Source organism: Pinus tabuliformis, chromosome 1_1 (assembly GCF_031772625.1).
Source record: "Pinus tabuliformis cultivar Carrire ecotype Pingquan chromosome 1_1, CPIR1, whole genome shotgun sequence".
NCBI classification, from domain to species: domain Eukaryota; kingdom Viridiplantae; phylum Streptophyta; class Pinopsida; order Pinales; family Pinaceae; genus Pinus; species Pinus tabuliformis.
In genome coordinates, this window is record NC_142297.1 from 352,374,006 (window position 1) to 352,400,079 (window position 26,074).

At 41.8% G+C, this 26,074-nt stretch overlaps 1 protein-coding gene across 2 annotated transcripts in view; it reads right to left on the reverse strand.

The window, feature by feature from the left end:
- Positions 1-26,074, reverse strand: part of USP (UDP-sugar pyrophosphorylase) — a 285,855-nt gene that overhangs the window by 37,242 nt on the left and 222,539 nt on the right. The gene's annotated exons all lie outside the window — the stretch shown is intronic.

The following is a 26,074-nucleotide window of genomic DNA, read 5'->3' on the forward strand; positions in this document are numbered from 1 at the left end:
TACCTGTGCCTATTTTCAGTATTTATATGGTTAAATAACTTATTAAGTAATTAAACAAGTAGGTGAAATAAACCAGATAGTACACGAAGAATTTCTAATAGGTTAGAATTAGAAATTCCAACATGATATCAAAGCATGGTTGTAGATCACAGCAAAACTAAAGGCATCAGCTTAGCAGAGCATTTGCCACAGATTCAGTTGTCCCGAGTGGCAAAGTTGATCCTTGTAGAAAGCAACAGAGGAAGGAGTGATGCAGAGGGGTTGCATCATTAGTCTGGGGCAGAGAGAGGCAACGCAGAGGCTGAGGAAGGCAGAAACGGGCTCACGCAGAGGCCAAGTGGGTTGACACAGTTGGTTGAGGAAGCTGTTTTACCGGTGTCAGGATTGTGCAGAGCCAAAAGGCTCAATCCTCAATTGCTGGTGAATAGGATGTTGTGGGTAGTTTGCAGAGTGAAGCTGGTGGGCTATTGTGGTCAGAACAGTACCTAACACAACACGACCAAGGTGGACGGAGTTGCTACCGAGGTAGACTTCTAGCCAAGGAATCTGGATCAGTGTTGCAGTTGCACTGACGATCGGAGTGGGGAAGCTTGACGTTGGCAGAAGGATTTCCAAAAGGGAAATTGGAACTCAGAGGGAGTCCAGAAGAGAACTTCTAGATGGGAAATTGAGAAACTCAACGGGAATCGAACAAAGAACTTACAGTCGAGAAGTCGAGAGACTTGGAGGAGCCAACAGAGAAGAGCAGAGAGATGGTCGTGAATGGGCTGAGGGATCAAGATAGGTTGGACAGAAAATCCAACCTTGTGGTCTGGAAGGCCAGCATCCTGTGAATTCTAGAGAGATATCGCATCAAGGCCCTCACCTTGAAAATAGTGGCAATCCCAGTTGGCCCGACTGAAAATGAGAAGTACAAGGAGGCAATGGCCAGGGTGAAGTGCATCATCCTTGATGGGTTCAAGGATCATGTGGTCCAACATATTGCCGAGAAGGAGACGGCAAATGACATGTGGGAAGCCCTGAAGAAATTGTACTAGCATACTTTCGTGTAGAGGAAGATGTGATCCAAATGGATCCGAGAATTCTCTCTAAGTCTTCATAAACTCTTTAAAAATCATGCCAAAGATCAAAATCTTTTAAAAGATCAAAGTTAACGCAAGAGGAAACACCCTTAGCAGGGCGGAGGAACACTATCGGGAGGCCCAAAACCCGTGAAAACAGAGAAAACAAAGTATCGGTGGTTTTAAGGCAACGTTGAATCAGAGCTGTCGAATCTAGCCGATCAACAGTCCAGATCCAATCAGCGAATCGCTATCGACGGTGGCTATCAGCGTTTATCGGCGAAATCCACATGACGGTTGCGATTGTGATCAGCGCAAATCAACGAGGACTGTCGATCAAGCACGCAGATCAATGGCCCAAGTTAACACGCGCTATCACAATCGGCAAATGCAGAGGAGCGATACAATCGGCAGGGGTCATGTGAGATATGCAATATCACGTCAGAACATGGAGCAGGGTCGATATCAATACACCATGTGACAGCCGAACCCAATAGCATTATAAAGGAAATTTGATATAATTTCAAGTCCGTAACAGAGCCATTTTTAATGTATTTTCGCAATTTTTGTTGTATTTCCAAAACACAAAGGGACGGAGCCTTCCAATATGCAATAGCAACTCGTGGGCAGACCCGATAGGGGAATGAATCATATTTAAGGACTTTTAAAGTCCGATATATTGAATTTTGGTGGACTTTCTCTGTTAAAACACATTTTCCCTGTGTTTAACAGAGCACGGTTGTTTCAGGAGTTTCAGAGGCCCGCAGCACTATTGCATTACACAATGGGTGGCCACCTCCTTTCTAGGCGTTAAACAATGATTGTATCATGGTGAAAGAGGGATTCGAAGTAGACAGAGGCTAGGGAAACCGAGAGACAGGAACATGAAATGAACAGGCAGCACATTTTCTGCTATAAAGCCACAAACAGAGAGCACAGCAGAGGAGAGCAGTATTTCAGGCAAATGTCGAGACAGAGTTTCCAAAGAGACGGAGAGCACTAAGGGAGTCTGTGTACTCAGAGAAACTTGAGAGGATCAAGTAAAGCTCTTGTTATTGTGATATGTTGTGTGTGAGGCTCAAATTGAGCACACTGTTGTAAAAAGAACTCTACTTGAAGACATAATAGAGAGGCCACCACTGAAGACTAGACCAAGAGATGTAGCCTAGGAGTATTGGGTGAACTCATTAAATTTGTTGTGTTATGTGTTGTCTATTATGTTTTGTTTACTGCTTCATTTTCTATGCATTTTGCAATCTTATCAATCCATTGCATAAAATGACATAGACTAATCCATGCACATAAGTTTGTAATACCTTTTTATTGTCTTAAATCTCATTATCAGATCAAGTGGTATCAGAGCTTTAGGTTGCTAAGGTTCGACAAGCTTGTGCTGAACTGTTTGTGAATGCTAACTAGATCAAAGCTTAAATTAGGAGAAGGAGAATTGGTTGAAACTAACCCAGAAATTGGTAGATTTTATCCTAAGAGGAAAATGACAGAAGAAATTTCCTTGGAATCAAACTCTCAGTTCATGGACAGTTTCATGACCATGAGAACCATGGTAGAAGAAATGTATAGAGAATTTAAGAAAGATCGAAGTGAATATTCTTCAACTTACAAACAAGACAAAGGAACAGAAGAATCTCTTATAGATGGCCATTCTAAAGGCAAAGGGAAAGTTAAAAAGGATCTTCTATCCACACCTCCTGATAGCCCTGAAAAAACAAAGAAGAAGACATCTTTGATTAAATTAGATGTTAAATTTGATTTGCCAATATATGATGGAGAGTTAAATGCAAAGAAGCTAGATAACTGGATTAAACATATTGATGTGTATTGCAGGGTGCAGAGCATTGAATCAAACATAAGTAAAATTTAGTTGGCCAACCTACGCCTTGGAGGAATTGCCTTGTTATGTTGGGAAGGCAAGACACAAGCTGACTTGAAGAAGCATGGTAAAATTCTTTCTATCTAGAGTGAATTTGTTTATGCATTTAAAAAACAATTCTATCCACTAGCTTATATGCAGCAAGCTATGATGAGTTGGAAAACTCTTCGTCAATTAAACGGGCAAAGTGTACAAAGCTACACTCAAGAATTTAGAAAAAGAGCTGTGATTCTAGGCATTTCTTTAGACTCACCTGAAACTTTGCTGAAGTATATAGGTGGTCTACATAGTTATTTGAGGCACACCATTCTCATGTTTAACCCTACTAGCATTGATGAAGTATCTGTTCAGGCTACCCATCTAGAGGCTAGAGGCAAGAATGTGAACCCAGAGATTGGGGGATCATCAAAGCCCACTGCAAGCAAGAACAAGTTAAAGAGGAAGCAGAAACGGAAAGAGAGGAAGGAAAATGTTGTACAAAAGGCCAAACCTTCATGCACTCACTGCAAGAAGGATGGACATGATGATGAACATTGCTGGTCTTTGCATCCGCAGCTGAAACCCAACAAGTTCGATGGCAAGAAGAAGAAGGTTGTTGCTGATCTTCAGAGAGATTTGGGGTCAGACTCAGGTGATGAAACAACCATCACAGCCACAGGTATACAAGGTAAAGATTTTGAAGCATCTACAAGTAATTCTGCCCAAACTATTGATAGTGAAGAAAATGAGAGAAGAAGACATGAGCTTTTTCATATTAGAGTTATTACCAAGCATCAAAAGATTGATATTTTATTTGATAGTGGCTCACAAGTAAACTTAATTTCTGAAGCAATTGTAAAGACGATGGGATTACTAACCACACCTCACAAGAAGCCATATTCGTTAGGTTGGTTATGTGATAAAACAAAGCTACAAGTGACTAGACAATGTAAACTTAGGTTTGCCGTTGGTTCAGCATTTGTAGATGAGGTTGAGTTAGATGTAATTCCCTTGGATATATGTGGGATTGTTTTAGAAAGTCCTTACTTGTATGATAGAAAAGCCATTTTCTATAGCGCTGAAAATAAGTATAAACTTGTTAAAGATGGAATAGAATATACTGTAAGAGCTCACAAACTCAAAAATAATTATACTCTCACAAACTCAAGGCAGATGAAAAGGATTGTAAATTCATGCAAGCAATTTTTACTGATGGTTGTAAAGGAAAAGAAACCTGATAAAACCAATGTATTTGAAGGCTGTGATGCTAAACAACAAGTTGATTTAGAAAAAGTTGTTTTAGAATATGATATTTTATTTCAAAAACCTAAAGTTCTGCCACCCAAAAGGGAAATTGTACATGATATTAATTTGCAGCAAGATGCTCCATTGCCTAACATCGGAATGTACAGTTTATCCACTTTAGAGAATGCAGAAATCAAGAAGCAGGTACAGGAGCTGCTCGAGAAAGGGTTCATAAGACCAAGCACATCGCCATGAAGATCCCCAATAGTGTTGGTGAGAAAGAAGGATGGTTCGTGGAGGATGTGTATTGATCACTGAACACTGAATAAAATAACGATCAAGAATCGTTATCCCCTTCCTTGCATTAATGATCTATTGGATCAGCCGAAAGGGGCTGTTTACTTTTCCAAGTTGGACCTACATAGTGGTTACCATCAGGTCAGAGTAGCAGAGCAAGATGCATGGAAAACTGCTTTCAAAACAAACCAAAGGTTGTATGAATGGCTAGGTATGCCTTTTCGTTTAACTAATGCTCCTGCCACTTTCATGAGAGTAATGAATGATGTACTCAGGCCTTTTATTGATGATTTTGTAATTGTATATCTAGATGACATTCTTGGATTTAGTAAAACATGGGACGAACATTTAAAGCATGTAAAGCAGACTCTAGATTTTTTGAAGCAAGAAAATCTCTATGTTAAATTATCAAAATGTGAATTTGGTAAAACATCTTTCAATTATTTGGGTCATATTGTAGGGGGTGGTGAACTAAAGATAGATCCCTCTAAGGTTGCAGTCATTGTAAACTGGCCTAAACCCAAGTCTGCTACAGAAGTTAGAAGCTTCCTAGGGGCAGCACAATATTGGAGAAAGTTTATTGCTAACTTTTCCTTAATTGCAGCTCCCTTACATGCTTTGATAGGATTGAACAAGGTGTTTCAGTGGGGAGGAAAACAGCGGAAAACCTTCGACACCTTGAAAGAAAAAATTAGTACAGCACCAGTTCTAGCATTCCAAATCTTCAACAACCATTTGAGATCAAAACAGATGCCAGTGATTATGCCATGGGAGCAATGTTGATTCAACATGGTAAACCCATATGCTACCATTCTGAGACTTTTAATTCTGCAGTAGTTAATTACCCTACATATGATAAAACTATATGCATTAGTTCGGAGTGTGAAGAAGTGGAAACATTACTTAATGGGCAAAGAAACAATAATACATACTGATCATTAGCCACTTCAGTACTTGCACTCACAAACTAAACTACAGCAGTCAAGACACTATAGATGGATGGGTTTCCTACAGCAGTTTCATTTAGTCATCAGATATAAAAAGGGCATACACAATAAAGTTGTAGATATGTTTTCCAGACCAATCATAAATGCATCTACTATACCTAAGCATAACTCAATAATGCATGAAAGCTACATTGAACAATATGCTCAAGATATAGATTTTAAAGATGTATATGCAGCTTTAAGTAATGGCAAAAAAGTAGAAGAATTGGATTACTATATTAAGGACCGACTCTTGTATCATTTGGGAAAACTATGCACTCCACAAACAAAGAGAATTAACATAATTAGGGAGGCACATACTTCCCTGATATCAAGTCATTTTGGTGCAAGTAAAATAGTTGCACAGCTACAAAGATACTGCTATTGGCCAAAAATGAATGAAACAGTTTCTAGATATGTAAGAGGGTGTACCACATGTGCTAAAAGCAAGCCCGACAATAGAAAACTAGGCTTGTACACTCCACTACCAGTTCCTTTCCATCCTTGGGAAAGTGTTTCCATGGACTTTGTGGGGGGATTGCCAAAATCTAGAAAGGCACATGACTATGTATATGTTATTGTGGACAGGTTCAGTGAAATGTTTATTTCAATACCTTGTAATAAGCAGATTACAGTTGAACAAACAGCGAAATTGTTCTTTCAGCATGTCTGGGTGCATTTTGGGTTACCCAATTCCATAGTATCTAATCGAGAGTCCCGCTTTGTTGGGAAGTTTTGGTCAAGTCTATGGGAATTAATGAACACCAAACTAAAGAAAAGCACAGCCTTTCATCCACAGACAGATGGCCAAACAGAGGTAGTCAACAGGACAGTGATCCAGTTGCTCAGGGGTTATTGCACCAAGCATCCCAAGCTTTGGGATGAACACTTATGTTATGTGCAACATGTTTACCATCGTGCTAAACATTTTTCTACACAGAGATCTCCTTTTGAGACCTGTTTTAGTTTCATACCAAGGTCTCCCTTGGATTTTGTCTTTGAAAAAGACATAGCAATTGCTGGACACAGTGATGTGGACAAAGCAACCAGATTCATTGAACAAATCCAAGAAATTCACCAAGCAGTGCAGGAACAGCTAGAAAAAAGCCAAGCCAAATACAAGCCAAGGCATGATAAACATCGGGTGAGCACAGCTTCCAAGTTGGCGATCAAGTTTGGTTGTATATCAGCAAGGACAGAATGCAAGGTGAAGGAAAGAAGCAGAAGCCAATAAGGTATGGGCCTTTTAAGGTACTTGGGAAAATTAGTGAGAATGCTTTCTGCCTTGATCTGCCAACATACATGCACATCTATTCAGTGGTAAATGCAGAAAATTTAAGACTGTTTGAACCTTCTTTAATTTAAGATCCTAAAGAACAAAGTCAATTGCCTTCCATTGATGATCTGTTTCCTAATTACCTCAATGAGTTGTAGGAAGATACAGTTCTAGACAAGAAGGTGAGGACAACATGCAGAGGGGATGTGGAGTACCTTAGAATTGGACTCAAAGGTTCAAAACCCAGTAGTGCCAAGTGGATAGAGATTGGGCAAGTGAGGCAATTGTATCCTCACTTAAGCGATGCTTGAAAACCAACTTTCGGCGGCCCAAAAGCCTTTTCAGTGGGAAGACGTGATCCAAATGGATCCGAGAATGCTCTTTAAGTCTTCATAAACTCTTTAAAAATCATGCCAAAGATCAAAATCTTTTAAAAGATCAAAGTTAACGCAAGAGGAAACACCCTTAGCAGGGCGGAGGAACACTATCGGGAGGCCCAAAACCAGTGAAAACAGAGAAAACAAAGTATCGGCGGTTTTAAGGCAACGTTGAATGAAAGTTGTTGAATCTAGCCGATCAACGGTCCAAATCCAATCAGCGAATCGCTATCGTCGGTGGCTATCAGCGCTTATCTGCGGAATCCACATGACGGTTGCGATTGCGATCAACGCAGATCAACGAGGACGGTCGATCAAGCACGCAAATCAATGACTCAAGTTAACGCGCGCTATCGCAATTGGCAAACACAGAGGAGCGATACAATCAACAGGGGTCATGTGTGATATGCGATATCGCGTCAGAACATGGAGCAGGGTCAATATCAATACACCATGCGACAGTCGAACCCAATAGCATTATAAAGGAAATTCGATATAATTTCAAGTCCGTAACAGAGACATTTTTAATGTACTTTCATGATTTTTGTTGTATTTCCAAAACAAAGGGACGGAGCCTTCCCATATGCAATAGCAACTTGTGGACGGACCCAATAGGGGAATGAATCATATTTAAGGACTTTTAAAGTCTAATATATTGAATTTGGCGGACTTTCTCTGTCAAAACACATTTTCCCTGTGTTTAACAGAACCCGATTGTTTCAGGAGTTTCAGAGGCCCGCGGCACTATGGCATTACAGAATGGGTGGCCACCTCCTCTCTAGGTGCTAAACAATGATTGTATCACGCTGAGAGGGATTCGAAGTAGACAGAGGTCGAGGAGACCGAGAGATAGGAACATGAAACGAACAGGCAACGCATTTTTGGTTATAAAACCACAGACAGAGAGCACAGCAGAGGAGAGCAGTATTTCAGGCAAATGTCGAGACAGAGTTTCCACAGAGATAGAGAACACTGAGGGAGTCTGTGTACTCATAGAGAAACTTGAGAGGATCAAGTAAAGCTCTTGTTATTGTAATCTGTTGTGTGTGAGGCTCAAATTGAGCTCACTGTTGTAAAAAGAACTCTGCTTGAAGACATAATAGAGAGGCCACCACTAAAGGCTGGACCAGGAGATGTAGCCCAGGAGTATTGGGTGAACTCCTCATTAAATTTGTTGTGTTATGTGTTGTCTATTATGTTTTGTTTACTGCTTCATTGTCTGTGCATTTCGCAATCTTATCGATCCATTGCATAAAATGACATAGACTAATCCATGCACATAAGTCTGTAATACCTTATTATTGTCTTAGATCTCATTATTAGATCAAGATGTTACTTGAGAATCAGTTGTGGTCATACCAGATGTAGAAGGGGAAGCAGATAGATCACTTCTTCGGTCGATTGAAGGAGATCTAGGACCAGCTAACTTCCATAGGAGCGACACCTGATGAGGAGATGTTGGTGAGGATCGCACTTAACGCAGTCTCCCAGGAGTGGGACACATTTTTCCAGAGCATACTACGCAGGGCTAGTCTTCTAAATTGGGAAGAACTGTGGGTGGCTCTTCGCCAAGAGGAGATCAGTCAGTTGAGCAAGGCAGGGAGTAGCGGGAAAGTGGTCAGGATCAAGAAGGAAGAGGAAGACGATGCAGCTCTAGCATCTACAGGAAAGCAAGAGAAGAGGAAGAAGAAGGACCTCTCTAAGGTCAAGTGCTTCCATTGTGGGGAGCTGGGTCATTTTACAAACCAGTGTCCTAGGAAGAAGAGTAAGGGAGAGGCTTCTGACTCAAAGGCAACGCCAGCGAAGGCGGTGTAGAAATTTCTGTTTTCCCACCCCGGTTTTCAGTTTCTCCTTATTTCTCCCATGTAGTTAAATGCCCATTCCCATAACCATACATTTAACAGACTGAAAAAAATAAATATTGCTGAAAACACAAATTCTGGAAAATTTTCAGAACGCTGGAAATTGCAGAATTAAAAATCAGCAATCAAAAACAGCCATTAAAACACATTAAAACACTGATATTTTTGGTCAACTTGACCCTGGAAAAACCCCCTACAACTTTTGGGAAAAACCAGTTTGAGAGCTCTTCTTTATTTCTGAAAATTGCCTTTTTACAGTGAGAATTATTCAGCAAAAAATCAGCAAGCAAATTTACAACTTATCTCCTTTCCCGTGCCTCACAGCAATCTGGAAATTACAGCAAACAGGACAGCAATAAATGCTGTACGGCCTCCGTTTTGTGTGCAGAAAAATCAGCAAACTGCTCCTCGATTTTTGTGCAAAAATCTGCCTTTCACTATGTGCTGAATCAGCTGTACAAATCTGCTCAACTGCTGCCTTGGAATGTGTGCCAAGCTGTTGTCTCCTTCTCCTCCCTGCTCAGAAATCTCTCTTGCTCTCTTGCTCTCCTTCTCCCAATCTGCTCATGAAAGAATGAATGACCTTTTCCTCATTTTCCTCCTTTAATATAACTCCAAGTGACTTTTGGGTGATCCAAGTGACTTTTGGGTGATCTCTAAATCCAATGGCTGAAATAGATTTAGATCAATGGCTGAGATTAAATACTCATTTAAATCTCACTTTCTATTTTTTAATTCACCCCACTTTAATAAAGACCCACTTAGTCATTTATTTCCAAAGTCACTTTTCCTTTCTAATTTTTCATTCACTTTATAAAAGTTACTTTAAAATTAGACTTAGTAACTTTATCACTTAAAGTCACTTTTAAATTAGATTTAACTTTATAAAATTATAAAGTCACTTTAGGAGAAAAATTAAATTCTTTTGGACACTTTTCCCTAGGCCAAAGATCAAAGCCTAAGGGAACCACCTGTCCTCCGGTACCAAATTTCAACACTCCCTCTTACCGAGGAAGGTGTTCCCCACCACACCCATCTTGTCCCTGAAGTAGACATGCTTGCCCCGTGGTAAGGCTTTGGTAAGGATATCTGCAACCTGCTCATCAGTGGAAATATACTCAAGCTTCACAACTCCCTTCTGAACATAGTCTCTGATGAAATGATATCTGATCCCGATATGCTTTGACCTGTCATGAAATACTGGATTCTCCGTGAGTTTAATGCAACTCTGATTATCGCAGTAAATCACTGAAGGTCTCAACGGCTGACCAAATAAGCCAAACAACATCTTGCGAAGCCAGATAGCCTCACAACTAGCTAGACTAGCTGCCATATACTCTGCTTCCGCTGAACTCAGTGCTACTGACTGCTGCTTCCGGCTGAACCATGACACTACTGCTGAACCCAACCCAAAACAGCACCCTGAAGTGCTCTTCCTATCAGAAGCACAACCTGCCCAATCAGAATCAGTGTATCCTGCCAATCTCACTCCATCTCCCTGCCTGTAGTCCAGACCATAATCCACTGTCCCCTGCAAGTACCGCAAAATGTGTTTTGCAGCCACCCAGTGAACCTTCCTAGGCTCACACATAAACTGACTCATCGTGTTGACTGCAAAACAGATATCTGGTCTAGTGTTGACCAAATACATCAAGGAACCAATCAGCTGCCTGTACAATGTGGGATCCACCAACTCGGAATCCGAAGCATGAAGCTTCTTCCAGTTGGTGATCATCGGTGTCGACATGGGTCTACAATCCTCCATGTGGAATCTGCTAAGGATGTCCACAATATACTTCCCCTGCCCCAGGAAGAAATGCCCCTCCTCCTGCCACACCTCCAAACCCAAAAAATAATGCATCAAGCCGATGTCCTTCATCTCAAACTCTGCCGCAAGATCTCTCTTGCAGTGCTCTATGAGTCTCTCTGCACCTGTAATGGTCAAGTCATCCACATACAGCACCAGAATGAGAGGCTCCTCACCAATCACAATAAAGTAAAGGTTCGGATCTGCCTCACTCTTTGTGAAACCCATCCCCTGCAAGTATGCATCTATCCTGGAGTACCAAGCTCTAGGAGCTTGCTTCAGGCCATAAAGGGCCTTCTTCAGTCTGCACACATGGGACTCCTTCCCATGCACCTCAAAGCCCTGTGGCTGCTCAATGTACACCTCCTCCTGTATGAAGCCATTGAGAAATGCGGTCTTCACATCCATCTGGTGGATCTTCCAACCCATCTCTGCTGCTATCGATATAATGGAGCGGATCGAAGTATATCGAGCCACGGGAGCGAAGGTCTCCTCATAATCAACTCCCTCTACCTGGGAGAACCCTCTAGCCACAAACCTCGCTTTGAATTTCTCAATGCTGCCATCTGCAGCATGCTTTACCTTGTAAAGCCATCTGGAAGTAACCACGGATTTGCCCTCAGGCCTCGGCACCACCTCCCAAACATCATTCTTCATGATAGAAGAATACTCCTCCTGCATGGCCTCTCTCCAGACCTGCTGGCTAGCTGCCTCCTCATAGCTAGAAGGCTCAGAGTCAAGGATGCTGGTAACCATCGCCATATAACTACAAAACCTCTCAGGTGGTCTACTCTCTCTGACCGGCCTCTTCGGCTCAGCAACAGATGTGGCATCTCTCAAGGTGTCCTGAAGCCACTTGGGCTTCCTCTTCCCTGAGCGCACTTCTCCCACCGGAGAATGAAACTCTTCCTCCTCATCATCATCAGTTGCCTGAACTCCTGACTGTCTGTCTGCTGTCCTCCTGCCTGCACCTGAACCTGTAGAAGCTGAGGTACTGTGTGAACTGTCCATCAGTGGACTCCCTAGTGAACTGCTCTGTGAACTGCTCGAAGCACCACCCCTCTGGCTCGGCGAGCCACTGCTCACTGATGGACTTGACATCCTCATAGATGTACCTCCGGATCCTCCTGATCCCTGCCCACTGGATCCCTGCGACTGACTCAACTGCTGCTGAGGGTCTGGCTGATCCAGATACTCTAACTCCCGTGACCTCCTAAAGGCCCTGTCCTCCTCGAATTTCACATCCCGTCTGACAACAACTCTCCTCTGTGCAGGAATGTAAATCCGAAAGGCCTTTGAGGTCTCACTGTAGCCCACAAAGATACCCTTCTCTGCGGTGGGCTCTAGTTTCGTCCTCTTCTCCTTGGGTATATAGGAGTATGTAATGCATCCAAAGATATGAAGATGACCAAGATCAGGCTTCTTCTCAGAGAAAGCCTCCTCCGGAGTCATGTGCCCCAAGGCACGATGCGGACTCCTGTTCTGCAAGTAAACAGCTGTGTTGCAGGCCTCTGCCCACAAGAACAATGGCAACCCCTGATCATGTAACATAGCTTTGGCAGCCTCTATGATGGATCTGTTCTTCCTCTCCGCAACCCCGTTCTACTGGGGGTTGTAAGGAACAGTGAACTCCCTCCTAATGCCTGCCTCCGCACAATAGTCAACAAACTCTCCAAGGGTGTACTCTCCTCCATTGTCCGACCTCAGGGACTTGATCTTTCGACCTGTCTGAGTCTCCACAAGAGCTCTGAACTCCTGAAACCTCTTGAAGACCTCACTCTTGGTCTTCAAAAAATAAATCCAGGTCCTCCTGGAGTGATCATTAATGAATAACACATAGTACTCATATCCACTCAAGGAAACATGAGACATCCAACCGCTCACATCGGAATGAATCAAATCAAGTATCCCCGTCGCTCTGCTGTCACTGCTGGGAAAAGGGGATTTGGCAAACTTGCCCATCGCACAACCTCTGCAAGTATCAAAGTGATCAGTACTGAAATCTGGCACACCTGTAGTGATCTCCCGCAATGTCCTCAAGGCTCCATGATACATATGTCCCATCCTGCGGTGCCAAATCTCACACAGCTCAGAACTGCTAGCTCTGCTGTCGGTACTACTGCTCAATGCCAAAAGGGGTTGGAATGCAAACTTGTACACCTTTGCATGGCGTACACCTATCACTCTAGCTGAATCAGCTGGAGTGCCCCTGGGATACATCAACACCTGTCCTCCCCTGAACAGTACCTCATATCCTCTGTCCTCCAAAGCTGAGACGGATATGAGGTTCTTCCTCATCCCTGGCACATAAAGAACCTCTGACACCTTCAAGGGAGGTTTGGACTCCCTCTGAAATGTCACTGTCCCCACCCCGACTGCTCTAACAACTCTGTCATCACCGAGTACTACCTCAATATCAGTGCCACTCTCTGAAAGCTCTGAGAAGTACTCCCGGACTCCTGTCATGTGACGTGAAGCCCCACTGTCCACATACCAAATACCTGTAGATGTTCCGCTAATCGAGGGAAAAGCATGCTCCCTCTGAACCTGTGTGGTAGGTGATCCTGTACTAGAGGACTCACACGTAGTGAACGCAAACTCTCGGTCAAAACGACCAGCAAAGTCCTCAATCTCTGCTGAAGCTGCCACGTCCTGGTTCTTCCCCTTCTTCTTCTTCTTCTCCGGACACACAACTGCATAGTGTCCCATCTTTTGACAATTCGAACACTTCACTTTGGAATAGTCCTTCTGTGAGTTACTCTGTTTACCTTTACCTTTGCCTTTGCCCCCACCACTGCTTGTGGAAGCCTGCTTCTTCCCTTTGCCTTTCTTGCCTCCTGCCACCAGTGCTACATCCTCATCCTGCTCAACTGGCTTGCCTGCCCCAAGCTGTCCTTTCCTGATCTCTGTCTGAATGCAATCATCCCAAAACCTCTCCCATGTGGGAAGGGTCTCACGTGCACAAACCCCATCAGCAAAGTTCAACCATGAACGGGGGAGGCCATTCACTGCAATCCGCACCAACTCAGTGGGTGGAATGGCCTCTCCAATCGCTGCCAACTCATCTCTCACATTAGTAATCTTTGTGAGATATTCAGCTGCACTATCATTACCCATCTTAATGTTCTTCAGCTTCTCCTTCAGGACCATCTTCCGGTTCTCATTGGTACTCTGGTAGAGATTGGACAATGCTGTCCACATCTCATGGGCATTGCTCTTTCCTCTCACATGAGGAATGCAATGGTCTTTGATTCCGTCTAGAATCAGCCTCTTACCCTTATTGTTCTTCTTTTTATACTCAGCCAACTGAGTAACATCAGTGGGCACAACAACAGGGTTCTGTGCGGTATGCACCATGATATCCCAGACTTCTGCCTCCTCAAAGATACTCTGCATTCTCTCCTTCCAAACACTGTAATTTGTATGCCCATCCAGCCTATCCTCCACCCTCAATCCCAATGACATCCTGCTGTCCTAAAACTGAAAAATAGCACTGCTGTAGTAAAGATAAAATTGTTGTTTATGAAAAAATCAGCTTGCTGGAATTTTCTGAGTGAAAAATCAGCAACTGTAATTTTTCTTTTTGCTGTCCCAAACTGTCCTTCAGCACTCAAGCTCCAATACCATGTAGAAATTTCTGTTTTCCCACCCCGGTTTTCAGTTTCTCCTTATTTCTCCCATGTAGTTAAATGTCCATTCCCATAACCATACATTTAACAGACTAAAAAAATAAATATTGCTGAAAACACAAATTCTGGAAAATTTTCAGAATGCTGGAAATTGCAGAATTAAAAATCAGCAATCAAAAACAGCCATTAAAACACATTAAAACACTGATATTTTTGGTCAGCTTGACCCTGGAAAAACCCCCTACAACTTTTGGGGAAAACCAGTTTGAGAGCTCTTCTTTATTTCTGAAAATTGCCTTTTTACAGTGAGAATTATTCAGCAAAAAATCAGCAAGCAAATTTACAACTTATCTCCTTTCCCGTGCCTCACAGCAATCTGGAAATTACAGCAAACAGGACAGCAATAAATGTTGTACGGCCTCCGTTTTGTGTGCAGAAAAATCAGCAAACTGCTCCTCGATTTTTGTGCAAAAATCTGCTTTTCATTATGTGCTGAATCAGCTGTACAAATCTGCTCAACTGCTGCCTTGGAATGTGTGCCAAGCTGTTGTCTCCTTCTCCTCCCTGCTCAGAAATCTCTCTTGCTCTCTTGCTCTCCTTCTCCCAATCTGCTCATGAAAGAATGAATGACCTTTTCCTCCTTTTCCTCCTTTAATATAACTCCAAGTGACTTTTGGGTGATCCAAGTGACTTTTGAATGATCTCTAAATCCAATGGCTGAAATAGATTTAGATCAATGGCTGAGATTAAATGCTCATTTAAATCTCACTTTCTATTTTTTAATTCACCCCACTTTAATAAAGACCCACTTAGTCATTTATTTCCAAAGTCACTTTTCCTTTCTAATTTTTCATTCACTTTATAAAAGTTACTTTAAAATTAGACTTAGTAACTTTATCACTTAAAGTCACTTTTAAATTAGATTTAACTTTATAAAATTATAAAGTCACTTTAGGAGAAAAATTAAATTCTTTTGGACACTTTTCCCTAGGCCAAAGATCAAAGCCTAAGGGAACCACCTGTCCTCCGGTACCAAATTTCAACAGGTGGAGAAGGAGGTCAAGGAGGATGAAAATTGTGCCATGAGTGCTCATGTGCCACTTGAGAAGAACTGGGGAGACATCGAGCTGTAGTCAGGAGGACTACAATCGATGAGGGGCAGGATCCTCAAGGTACCCAACCTCTTGGATTATACCTTGCTACGGGAGCCCTGAAGAGGAGTAGCAGGACTGGCAGATGTCGGTAGAGACGGATGCAAATGGAGAGGCAGAGAGTCCTACAATGCAGGAGTCCCGGGACAGTGCAACGCTAGCATGCTGCAATAGTGCGAGAGGCATGGGAGTGTTGCATCAGTGCGGGATGGCATAGAGAGGTGTGCAATGGTGCGAGATGCAGGGAGTTGTTGCAGCAGCGCAGAGGTCAGTACAAGGAGCACTTGTTAGCAACAGAGGGAGCTTCAGCATCGGGAGTGCTTCTAGCCTGACAGGGACGTTAGAAGTTCGGTGGATCAGTTACTTACTTCTCAGTAATTGAGTTGTAGTGCAGCAATTAGCGGTGGCAATGCTATGGGAAGCACGATGCAACATGATGAGAAGGGATGCAGTGCAGATGCAGTGTTGGGAGGATGGACCAGCAACAGCATGGATGCAGCAGTGGCAGTGGCAGTGGCAGGGCCATGGGCAACAGTACAGGATGCCGCAGTGGAGAGGATGTTGGGTGAGGAGGCCTAGCATCAGCACAGGGAACGGTGCCACATAATCAGTGTGATACTCAGTGTTGAGTATTACTAGAGCACAGTCATCGCTAAGAGGGAGTGTTGATTTGGGGTAGCATCGGATGTGCTCTAGCCATGAAAATTGGTGGAGAGGCTAAATAACATAAGATCTCCAAGACCCAGAAATAGTTTGGGCATATTCCAACTGGTTTGGGAGATATTAAAATAATTAATATTTTTAATGGAGTTCCTAAGTCTAAACTTAGGAAAAATAAAATATTAATGGGTATTAATATAAAATTGGGTTAGAAGGTTCCAAAAGTCATGGATCAAGCCAAATCTAATCGTAGTCGTTGATTAGAGATATAATCTCGACCATTGAAGGGCCAACGAGAAAAGTATAAGAGGAGGCTTGAGGGTCAGTTGGAGAATACACTAGAGTGATCAGTCATTCATTTTGCTAAAGAGGGGTTCCTAAGCAAAGTTGAATCAGTGATCAGCATCGAGGGGCAATGAGTACAAGGCAGAGACAATACTGGGAGACCAGCACAAAAGCAGAGAGACTGAGAGCAGTAGTCAGTCCAGGTTGCGCAAAGCCCAGAGAGACTGCATCATCCATGCAGAGGGCAGAGGGAGTGACACAAAGGCTCCCCGAGGCTACACAGTGCCTCAGAGGGCTAACAGAGGGTCCTGGGGCTGCCGCAGGTTAGCAGGACGCTGATGCAGAGGCCAGATGGGCCAGCGCTGAGCTTCAGTTGTGCCGGACAAGGTTTCGTGGGACAGGTTTTCTAAATGTCGTTTCCCGATATAGAGGTATTGTTATGTATTTTTCTCTGTCGGGTGAGCCAGATTAGGCACCTTGTTGTACTCAGATAGACTGCATAATAATATAACCCTTAGAATAGCTGCACCAGTTTTCCCACATTGGGCTTTTCCGGGGACATTTGTCCAAAATAACGGTGTCACTTGTGTGCTTGTTTTTTTTCAGTTGATGATCTGTAGATGTTGAGACTGTACTTGTGTTTATTTTCAGTATTTATATGGTTAAATAACATGTTAAGTAATTAAATAAGTAGGTGAAATAAACCAGATAGTATAGGAAGAATTTCTAACGGGTTAGAATTAGAAATTCCAACACTGTAAACCATCCAATTCATCTTATCAACTAATAAAAATATTATATATACAAGTATTTCATGTTGTAGTACAGCATATTGAATTTCTAAATAATTAAGTGTACAAGAACATTGTACTAGTCTCCAAGTAATGTTTCATGACCTTTATCTCAATTGTATCAACAAGACATCCATCTCATCATATCTCGTTTCAATGTGTCTCTCCTTTGATCATTAGCTGAACAATGATGTCTCAATCTAAAGAAGAAGAATTATCATAGGGGAGATAAATTTGTCACCCTCTATCCAATGTCAATAAGCGAGATACCACTTACTATCAGAGATAAGGATCACATAGTATCCTATTGTCCAATGACACTAAGCGAGATACCACTTATCATGAGAGGTTAGGATCACACATTATCCTATTGTCCGTTGATCTTCCCACTTTGACTCTCAATAGTCAAGTGGTAGAACACCTGCATCCCATCACTTGAGCATGATATTATTTACCATAAATGGTAAGGATTACACCTTATCTCAAGTATCCTCACCCATTGGCCAGATGGGTGGCAATCCAAACAAGCCCAACTTGTGGGTACGATTCATACTGACGTATACTTTGTCAAGTCCCAGACTTGATGGTAGGGGAAGATACCCACTTGTCACAAGTGACAAGGATCACACACAAGGCCTACAGTGGCAATGGGCGAGATACACTTACCACAAGGGACAAGGATCACACTCTATCCTATTGTCCAGAGTTCCCTCAACACCAAGAACTCTCCAGCCCAATTCCTCTACCTGGGAACTCAAATAAGGGGGAAGAGCATAGCTTAGTGTTCTCGATCAGGCATGACCCTTCCACGGGAGGGTCACATCTACCATTCCAAGTTGTTGTTGTAGGAATTTACAGGGTAAGTTCCACAGAAAGAATACCAAAAGGACACCGCTCACAACCAGATCTCAAATCAATACACCAGTATTTTTGACGTGGTTAAAACCCTCAGAGTGCAAGGAGGGAAACAGTCCACGGCCTGTCCCAACGTGGGTACTACAGGCAATTTATTAATCAAATAATGAAAATTTACATAAGCTTCTCTCATGCACGGATTACCCGAACAATGACCCTCCATGCGCTTTAAATAGAACTCATGGACCAATCGGGTGTCAAGCCACGGATCAAGTGTCGGTAATACCGAGGTGAGAGTGAACCGTCGGATCACTACATATCGTGACCGTCGGATTGTAAGTTACAATATGTACAACGGTAAAGAAACACACTTTACCTAACTCTAACCTAACTCTATACTAGACCAAGTTGAACTTAACTATATCCTATGTGTCGGAATATCCTAACAGTTGTCTAAAGACTAAAAACTTCCCTTTCGACAAAGGCTTGGTAAAAATGTTAGCAACCTACTTATCAGCAAACTAGTTGGAGCCTTGTTACTTTTCTCTGCACCATATCCCAGATATAGTGATATCTGATCTCAACAGGCTTCGACCTGTCATGGAACACAAGATTCTCTGAAATACGGATCCCACACTTGTTATCGCAGTATGTCATAGTCATATCCAACCCATGCTCAAACATCTCTCAAAAGAGCTTTCTCAATCACACTGCATTGCAACTAGCCACGCTAGCAACAACTTGCTCTTCCTCGGCCATACTCAAATCAATAGACTTATATTTCAGCGCATTCAAGAAATTATGGCAGACCCTCAAGCTACAACAGCACCCAATTATGCTTTTCCTGACAAAAACATTTTTAGTCTCAATCAACATCGATGTATCCATCAAGTTTCTAGCAATGTGTATGAGTCCATGATTAAACAGTCTCATGTAGATATCCAATATACATATCTAGGCTCTATCTGGCTCATGCCACAAAGCAATAATTCATCTAATGTTAGCTCATCATAGGATCCATCAAATTTGAATCTGAAGAGGAGTTTCGATCAACTGCTTCAGTGTAATCCATTATGCCAAGTCTCTGACAGCTTACCTTCAGTGTAATCCATCATGCCAAATCTCTGACAGCATACTTCCCTTAACAAGGAAGTCCTTATCATCTCTTTGTTACACTATCTAGGCTTACAGGTCAGCTCCCTCTGTCACTGAACACTAAGATCCGATCTTGTCAAAAATAAATTGTCATCATATAAAACCAAATATCAAAGACATACTGGTAACCTTAAAAAGCGGTTGGTGTCCGCATTAGATGTCCATCAATCCAATTATGCCAAATCCAGGGGACTTGCTTGAGTCCATATGGGACTTTCTTCAATTTCTAATAATGAGTCTCTTCTTATCAGTGTTGTTAAAAGCGCGATTTAATCGCGCTTTTTTCAAAAACGCGCGCTTTTTTCCCTCTGGCGATTTAATCGCGCTTTTTATGGGTAAAAAGTGGCACTTTTTGGCGCTTTTTTCAAAAAAAGCATGGGGGCGGCGGCAGCGGGTTTTATAATCCGAATTTCATTTTTTTTTTGTTCATTTGCACTGTGGGCGCGCGTAGGAGGAGGAGAAGGTGTTGGAGAGAGGAGCTGGAGGGTTTGTGAGCAAATCTAAGTGCTTGTAGGACAAATTCAAGAGGAGACCACCAATTTCTCCATAAAAACGATATGTGGATTAATTTTTTTTTGTTTTCCTTATTTAAAAACATTGTTTTTCATTGTTTTTGGTTGGGAAACTTCATATGGGCATCATTTTCCTTTTGTTTTCATTGTTTTTAAAGAATTTTTTGTATTTTTTCATTGATTTGGGATGGGTAAATTGGTATGACTATGGGAACCAATTTTTTATTTTTTTTTTCATTTTTTTTAAACATTGTTTATGTTTTTTCATTGTTTTTGACATTTGCCATTTGGTTGGGTAACTTGGGTTTGGAACTTTGGATTTTGGAAATTTGTAACTTGTATTTGTAAATGCTAAATTGTAATCCTAAATTCCTATTTCCTAATCCTTGTTTTCCCATAGGTTTGCAAATTCAAAATTCAAAAACAAACAAGCCAAGGAAATTAGATCCTTTCTGAGAATATGGTGAACCTAAAGCTCTGAATGATAGACAAAACTTGAATTGCAAGTTGTGTGGAAAGGACATACGCGGAGGGGTGTACAGGTTGAAGTTTCACCTTGCACAAATCCCTGGACATGATGTGGGACCCTGTATAAATACAAATCCTGAACTTATCCAAAGAGCCATGAGAGCATTGGGAGAATTAGAGCACACTAGAGAGGCCAAAGAAGAACTCAAAAGGCAACTAAAAAAGTCAGTTGAAGGAAGTGGGCCAAGTGGCACTGGTTCTACTGCAGCATCAATCAATCCAGTAGCTGCATCATCATTTTTTGTTCCTCGAACCACACCTGGTTCACAACCATCTATCGGTTCAATGCTAAAAAGAACTGAAAAAGAACAAGCTGACAGGTTGATGGCAAAATTTCTCCTCTGGAGTGATATTCCTTTCAGCATTGTAAGGAATAATCCATTTTTCCAACCTACTGTTGATGCTATTGCCAGTGTTGGCCCAGGGTACAAAATCCCTTCTTATCATGATTTCAGAGGTCGGATTCTTCAAGATGAAAAGTGTGACTGCACCCAAAGATTGGAGGATTTTAGGGCATCATGGGCACAAACAGGATGCACTGTTATGTCAGATGGTTGGACTGACCAAAAGGGGAGAACCCTTATAAACTTCTTGGTTAGTTGTCCCAAAGGGACTATGTTTATCAAATCTGTTGATGCATCTCATCAAATCAAAGATGCAAGAACTTTATGTGATTTGCTGGATGTGTTTATTTTGGAGGTGGGTGAACAACATGTTGTCCAAGTCATAATAGACAATGCTGCAAATTATGTTGCTGCTGGTAGAATGCTTATGGACAGGCATCCTACTTTATTTTGGATACCTTGTGCTGCCCATTGTATTGATTTGATGTTAGAGGACATAGGGAAAATTCCCTTTGTCAAAGATATTGTTGACTCATCACAAAAGTTATATATAATCATACATCTATGCTTAGCTTGATGAGAAGATTCACCAACAACAAAGAGTTGGTGCGCCCCGCCATTACACGGTTTGCCACGAGTTTCATATCTCTTCAATCCCTCGTGAATTCTATGTGGGATGTGAAGAGAATGTTTCTTTCAGAGGAGTGGCGTGCTATGTCAATGAGCCACAAACCAGAAGGAGAGGTCGTATGCAGACTAGTTTCATACCAAGAAGACTTCTGGGCAGGAGTGCAGGAGGTGTGCGCCATTACTGAACCTTTGGTAAAGGTTCTTCGGTTGGTTGATGGTGCGAAGCCCGCAATGGGCTATTTGTATGAAGCCACGGACAAGGCCAAAGAAGCCATTCAAGCCTACTATGATGATAAGGGAGATGACGGGTTTCAGAAACAACTCCTTCTATGGGGAGTGATTGATGAGCGATGGAACAACACACCCCATCATCCCATTCATGCTGCTGGGCTTTTCTTGAACCCTGCATTTTCTTATGCATGTGGGTTTGATTTTGATGCTGAGATCATGGATGGATTCTTATCCTGTGTCCAGAAGATGGTGCGATCTCCAGAACAACGTATAGAGATCTCTAAACAAATTGAGACATATAAGATGGCAGGTGGCACATTTGGCTTTGAGATGGCTGTCACTAATAAGACGATTAAAATTCCAGGTATTTTTTAGTTTGTAACTTTGTTTCAAATTTCATTGTCTCTTCAAATTCCATTTTTTTCTTATGTTTATTTAAATTTTTATTTGTAATTTTGTTGTAGATGCATGGTGGAAGATGTATGGTGGCAGAGTACCCCTTTTGCAAAAGCTTGTCGTACGCATCCTCAGCCAAACATGCAGCTCCTCAAGATGTGAGCGCAACTGGAGTGTATTTGAAAAAATACACAACAAGAAGCGCAACAGGTTAACACTTAAACATTTAAAATATTGCAAATTTCCAAATAAATTTTTGAATTCATTAAACAATATTTTTTTATAATATTAATTATTAATTATTATTTCATGATCTTTGTACAGGTTGGAGTCCCAGCGACTTAATGACATGGTCTACGTCTACTACAATCTTCGATTGTGGGTGAGGCAACTTGAGAGGACACCTGATGTGGATGCCATCTCATTGGATGGGATTGACACCACTGCTGCATGGAGGGTTGAGGCCGAGAGGCCTCTCATGGATTCTGCTGATGATTGGTTAGTGCAGGATGTAGTGGAGGGGGAGGAGGAGCAGGAGGAGGAGGAGGAGCAGGAGGAGGAGGTGACACCGCCTACCCGGGCTACCACTACCACCAGTAGAGGACGTGGTCTACCTCCTGTAGCTCATACTTCTAGTTCTTCAACTTCTAGAGCACATCAGACTCCACTGCCATTTCCACTAGCACAGGCACCGGCATCTACATCTAGAGGGAAAGAGAAAGCTGTGACATTTTCTCGCAAGAGGGGCAGAGGAAATCAATAGGATTAGACTTTCAGTTTATTGTATATGAGTCTATGACATTATGACATGATGAGATACATTATCATATTTTTTGTTGATATTTTGAGGCTGAGCTGGGACTCTGGAGTCAGGACTTACTATTCAGGACATGATTCAATGTTATGTGTGATTTTAGCACTAGAAATGATATTAAACATCTTATATATTAGTTTTCTTATCATATTTATGTGTCAATGTATTTATTTTATGTTGTAGATGGTTTAGATATTAAAAAAATTGAAAAAAAATGAATATTTTTGTACCAAACGCTTTTTTCCCGATTTTTCCGATTTTTTCCGCTTCATTCCCGGCGCCGATTTAATCCCGCTCGCGCTTTTCACAACATTGCTTCTTATGTGCCTCAAAGCCTTGAGGCAGTCTCAATGTTAATTTTCATGTGATTTTTATGCTTGCAGCAATTACTTCAATCTCCTATTAGCCCAGTAACAATTTCAGTTTAGATTTCAATAGAAATCACATTAAGCTTCAACAATAGTTCATTATTAACACTAGTTGTACGTAGAACATCATCAACAATATGCACATGAAGACAAGCCAATACAATGAACACAGATATTTAGGCTAATGGCAAGGCAAAACCCCACAAGGGGGAAAACCCAACCAATCCTTCTCATTAATCAATATCAAATGTTCAGCAGATAGAGAAAATCCAATTTAGTACAATAATCAAGTCAAAATGTTGACTTTCCAATGAAGTAGAACAACCAATGAGATGAGGCCCAATCTGATCAAAGTAATTTGGTTAGCAGTTTTATAATAGTCAACAACGATCAACGTGCCCTAGCCAATCCAGTGAATGGTGGTCAAACAACATTCAAATGGCCTCCAATTAGCTCGGTCAAACCAACAAGAAACTCGGCCTCTTCAACAAGTCAAAGTCAGCCCAAAAAAAGATCAAAACTCAATCAACACCCTGCAGTGAACATTGGTCAACCTACCCAAAAAACCTCGAAATTTGTGCCAGAAGATGCGACCTACCCAAACAAAGTCTCTCTAAGTCAAACCGTAGTCAAATTGTCTCGCTAAGTCCTCGGTCAACACTGGTCAAAGTCTGGTCAAGGTCCTCGCACATGTGGAAAAGGAGTTGCTTCAGATGATGTACGAACCAATCAAGAGAGGAGAAATGTTGTGATGAGATGAGGTGCCAAATGTGGTGAAATGAAGTCATATTTATATGGGTCAACGTGGGGTCAAAGGACATGTCTAATCAACATAAGGTCGACTTGAAGAGGGGCAGCTTGGGGCCGACTTGATTTTGAGGCATTTGTAGGTGTGCAAAAATTCTAATTTTCTAGGTGAAGGGAGATGCCATCAAGGGGAATCCAAATGTGAAAAGAGCCATCAAAGGAGGGGCTTCTAGGATGGGGAATTAGCCCTAGTTGCACTCTTTAACACTCCCTCTCAACTAGGGATTAATTCCAACTGACCACGTCCATCCATGGCTATGCCATCATGTCCATCATGTACCATCTCTGCAACTTGTCTCGTCTCTGCTGAAGATTGATATTATAGATCAATAAGAAAGGATTGAAAGAGGGTGGGTCACAAGACCCTGCCACCCTCACCAAAATGACAGAGGCAAGTCCTCATGTCCAGGGGACAAGAACCCCTACCAGGTCTGATCCTTAGAGATCAAGTTGTTGAACATCATGCATCCTAGTCATAAGGAATACAGTAGAACCTAATGTGTCCATCGGTAGTACCAATGTTGCGGGATCTATCTCCCCCAAGGATCACGAGGCAGAAACGCGTCTCGTACAAATCCGCCACCGATCCGTGGTTCTGCCATTTTTTATCAGTTCCTAGAAAATCGGATCCATGAGGGTGCGAACTACGGTTCCGACTGTCGTTCTGGATCTGTGGAGGTTCAGCCATGTATCCATCACGTATCGTGAGCAGATCTAAGAGAATGTGGACAATTCACACGGTTCCACGGGGCTTTTTCTTTCTTTTTTTTTGAAATTTCGAACTGTTATCTGAGGAACTAATGGTAATGTTAAATTCTTAGAGTAAAAGTGATATTCTCCTGTATTTTTCATTTTCATCCTTTTACTTAAAATTTTAACATTGCCATGAAATGACCCAAGATGTTTGAGAGTGGTTCCAACTTCATCAACCTTCACATGGAGAAAATAGAATTTCATATCCCATTCAAAATTCAGCAGACTTAACAGTTTTCAAGATCAATGGGATTGCAACATTTCATTGGATTATATCATGTATGAGGGCATTTGATTGGCATTTAATCAAGAGCATTGAGCCCTATATATACCCCAGTGTTGATGTTTTGATTGTTGAACTCCTTTGTCATGCCCTTCGCAAAAATGTACCCTTCACTCAAGTCAAAATCATTAATCAAGCATGTTAAGCTTTCTCTACTATATTATAAGGCTTGGATTAGGTCATTTGATCAAAATAGGGCAATGTTGACTAATATCCCTAGAGAATTGAAGTAGAGGCAAATGCTAGACAAAGAAAACGAATCCAAATTCTAGATCGTAATGCATCTAGATTGGTTGATGGTCGAATAATTAATCATTGATGTATAATGGAAGCCATATCTATCTTGATTTATGCAAAAATATGCATGTTTTCATGTCTTCTACAACTAATTTGGTCTTTTGGATGCTTTTTTAATATAAATGCAAATATATACATATAGTAGACACTTATGTGACACTTCGCTTCCTAGATTTTTGGGAAATGACGATTCAGCGGGTCCACTTCCAAAAAATGTCCCTGCTTCATCCCTGCGTCGTGCAACATTGGGTAGTACTAATTAACCCTAGCCTTGTTTCCTAACTCACTTGCCAAATTAGAGGTACTTCCTAAGAGTCCCAAACTTCAAGGGTAGGATGTATGTTGGGGTATCCACAGGGAAAGGTGAACCACTCACTTTGTGCTTAATCATGCTAGGGTATATATTCCATAGGGGAAGGTGAAACACTCACCTTGTGCTCATATAGCTCCAAGAAGTACCCCAGGCCCCCTAGCAGCTCCCAGAGCTCAATGTCCAACTCAAGCGAGACCCTCATGAGAGGGTCTTTCCATGACTCTGAGTCTCTCTGAAGATTAAGAATTTGGCCTTTCCCAAAGGCTTTGTGAGGTTGTTAGAAGGAATGAACAGATGTTTTAAATTAAGAGAATATTCTTCTTCTGCAAAAACAATAATTGTTGTATTTCAATTAAAGGAAAGTGCCTTGATTTGGTGGGGAAATCTGGAAAAACAACTACACCTCACAACGGATAATGTCCCTTGGGAATTGTTCGAGCAAAGATTCTGCGCGAAGTATTTACCTCCATATTTTCAACAACAAGAAGCCG